The sequence below is a fragment of the Panthera pardus genome, unplaced genomic scaffold, assembly GCF_024362965.1.
Source record: "Panthera pardus isolate Hobbes unplaced genomic scaffold, ASM2436296v1 HiC_scaffold_24, whole genome shotgun sequence".
Lineage (NCBI taxonomy): Eukaryota > Metazoa > Chordata > Mammalia > Carnivora > Felidae > Panthera > Panthera pardus.
Window position 1 is genome coordinate 132,367,077 of NW_026526810.1, and position 3,596 is coordinate 132,370,672.

Consider the following 3,596-nt stretch of genomic DNA (forward strand, 5'->3'; position numbering starts at 1 on the left):
CCCACCAGCCTGTTCCCACTGACCCGACACTTGTCGTGATAAGCCTGCCTTACCCCTCCTGAGACCAGACTGCTGGCCTCTGCTCCTTTGCACAGACAAAACACCAAATTTCTCATGTCAGTTGTGTGGATCGGAGTCCAAATTCTGCCACAGTTTTTAACCACCTATGTGGAGACCGTTTCTCTAGAATTTATTCTTTCTTCTTCCACGCCGTTTCCCAAAGAATGGGCTATTTAGGAAGTGAAATGTAAAATCGAAGGAATTATCAGGGAAATGTAAAGCACAAATGCTATTAAAATTCATGTTCCTGCCCCTGGATAGTTTTGTTGAAATGATGCGGGCAGGTCAAACCTTCCTGAGGTACAGTCACTGCGCTGTCTTTTAGGACTTCGTTAATGCCGGCCTGGACACGATCCAACTGTCACAGGGCACCATTCGTGGGGGGCTAATTTTTGCCCACATGCATATTAAGTGTCTGCGGTGCAAAAACAAAACAAAACAAACAAAAAACTGCTGCGGATCTTTGACATGGACTCAAATAATCACACCGTATTTAGGATCTGACAGACCCCACTTTAAAGCTCATCCCTTATACATAAATAACTCTCCCTGAACTCCATTTTGCATCTGGGAAAATGGAACAGGAACATTTGTCAAATGCATATTTTTTTAGGGTGTCAGTGGAATAATGCGTATTTTATGCAGATTGGAATTTTGTAAGTTTAGGAAATCGGTTTAACTGCTATTTCTTGGGTCTCTGAAACAGCATCATTGCCATCAGTTGAATGTTTATGGCTTCTGCTTTGAGCTGCGGCTTCAAGGACAGAGCCCTCATCACCGCGTGCAAAGCTCACTTCCTTCTTTAAGACTTAAAAACAATGATCCTTCCAGTGAGGTTTTCTAGGTGAACCAAAATTGACTTCCTTTTGTTAAACCTCGGCTTGGCCCATCCCATCCACACAGCCCTGCCGCTGAGGGCCACCTGTTTTTCTTCTGAGCCCCAAACAACACAGCTTTCTGAAGCAAGCCCGGGACAGACAAGAAGCTTCTTCCGGAGTGTTCAGTAGGGCCTGGAGATTATTCATTTGTCCCCGACTATTGTCTGGGGGTGCATTAGAGCTAGGTTTATGTCCCCACAACCGAGTAAGCACTGGACAGAAGCCTCCAGCCCCAACCCTGTGTGTGGTCATGCTGCTTCACTGTACATCTTAAGGGTGGAGTTCTCAAGGGACAGAGCCTGAGATAGAGATTCACACGCAAGTGACGTATTGAGACAGGAGCACGGAAAAGAAGGTGGAAAACAGGGGGAGGGTATCCGAAGGAGCTGGGCAAGCCTGTGACTGCAGGGGAGTCTAGCTTATACTAGATCCCATGGGGAGCTCTGGAACATAAATGGTACCACAAGGTCGGTCCCCTCGTGACATGGACACCAGCCTTCTGTTGCCACCTCTCAGTCACCTATTAGCTGAAGGTACCCGTGCCGTGTGTGGGTGGAGAACGCGACTTGTACTCTAGGGGCAGGCGTTTTGTGGGAGAAGGCACGGGATACTGACCAGAAGCCCGTTAATCCAAGAACGGGACAGGTGCTGTGGTGGAGGGCGGTCCACGTGTGTATGGAGCCCAAGCCCAAGGAACGCAGAGGCAAGCATCCCGTTACAAGGCGTGGAACATACATGGAACCTGTCACCCACGTGGAACCCTGGGCTGGGCTGCCGAATGCCCTGCCTCTGGCTCCCGCCTTCCTTCCTCTTACATCTTAAGCAATATCTCCCTCAGCCAAGGAGTCGGGCTTTGGAGCGAGACCAGATGGTTTGAGGCCCTCTTCTTCCATTTATCAAGAGTAGGACTTTGGGCAAATATCTGTCTCACGGGATTTGGCGAAGATCAAGCAGCCGGTAATTTTAAGGCACTGAGTACGATGCGTGATATGTTAGAGACAGGACGTGGTACTTTATCCGTTGTCACCATCAACTCCATCGTCACCTTCGTCATCGTCATCCCCATATCCCCTCCTTCTCCTCCTGCTCCTCCTCCCCCCTCCTCCTTCCCCTTCCCTTTCATCACAAGATGCCCCAGATTTCTTCATCCCAGGTACCTTATGCCTCAAATAAAAGAAATCCCTCACTGGAGTGGTTTAAACAATAATAGGAATTTATTGGCTCGTAAGATTGTAAAATTCACAGCCATCTAGCTTGAGGTGAGGATTGATCCAACAACTCAGACAATATCAGCTCGATCCGTTTCCTCTCTGCCTCTCTGCACTGCCTTTCACAATGTGAGTGTTACCCTCGGACGCGGTGCAATAGTCCTGGCAGTTCTGGTCCCTTCCAGCCGTCGCAGACCTCAAAACTTCACACCGCACCGTCCAGAAAGGGAGAGAAAGTTCCGAGAGACCCTATGGAAGTGAGAGGAGGCATCTCTTACCCAGAATCCCCAGCACGCATCTCACATTTCATTGGCTTTGAGGAGATTGTGTACTCACTCCTGGACCAGTCACAGCGACAAGAGGAGTCGGGACCATAATGGGTGAGACTAGAGAGAGCCCGTTCTTGAAAGTGGGGAGGAGATCTACCACACTGATGTCATATGACTGAGAATGGGGGGGCCCCCCAAACACGCCAAGTGCTATTTCCAGGTGGTGGTTGGCTGGAGGGAAGAGAACAAGTACCCAAATGTCCCTTGAACTAACCTGTTACGTGCCGTTCCCTGTGCCTCAGGCAATTCTCCTACCTTCATTTTCCCATCTCACTCTGGTCCTTCTGTGCCCAGTTTCGTGCCTCTCCCGACCTCTCCTTTCTGGACGACCTTGGGTGCTCCTGCTGTGGGTGCCCCTAACACCCCCCCCCGCAAAAACACCCGTCTCCCCCGGGACTTATATCATTACATCTGAGTCACCTGTTTAATGTCACCAGTCCACTGGATATACGTTTTGGGGAGCAGGAAACTGAGTCAGGCTGTGGTAATTGTGCTAAAAATTATTTGAAAAGTGAATGCAGGAATGGGTGAATGAGTGGCAGAATGAGTGAGTGGGTGGTACGGTGAGTGAGTGAAATGACCTGGGCTTTGATCTCAACCCATTAAGGAAATAACTGTCTCACTTCCTACAGTCCAGGCAAACCAGGGGAGATCATGTTTTCCAACCTCCAGTCAGAATTGATAGAGGCTCCTGATCTGAGAGAACAAACAAACAAACAACAACACTGAGGCTGGGGAAGAAACCAGTTTCACACTGTGAGAAAGAAGCAGGGGTACAAAAATAGCAAATGGGTGCAGTTAACTGTGATTTAAATATCGATCATTAAAGGACTGTCTCAGCCTGAATTACTAGAGTGAGTTCCAAAGCAAAGACCCTGTATCATCAGATAAAGATTGACCATTGACCATGGTGCTGTGCCAGATGACTAAATCGGGTCTCCTCCCCCTTCTCCGGACCGTCCCTCCCTTCGAGTTGACATTCCAGAGACAGTCACGAATCTGGAGGTACGCTCAAAGGTAAGTCGGCATAGACTTAACCGGAAATGGAGCTCAGGACTGTCTTTGGCGGGCATCTCCCCCTAGCCAGGAAACTGATCATTGATATCTACTGTGGGGCTTAC

At 49.1% G+C, this 3,596-nt stretch overlaps 1 long non-coding RNA gene across 1 annotated transcript; it reads right to left on the reverse strand.

The window, feature by feature from the left end:
- Window positions 1-2,130: 2,130 nt before the first annotated feature.
- LOC109274620 (uncharacterized) lies at window positions 2,131-2,832 on the reverse strand. The gene is made up of 2 exons (XR_002083750.1): window positions 2,731-2,832; window positions 2,131-2,395 (listed from the first exon to the last, which is right to left on the reverse strand). It is a non-coding gene; the product is annotated as an uncharacterized LOC109274620 (long non-coding RNA).
- Between the last annotated feature and the right edge of the window lie 764 nt (window positions 2,833-3,596).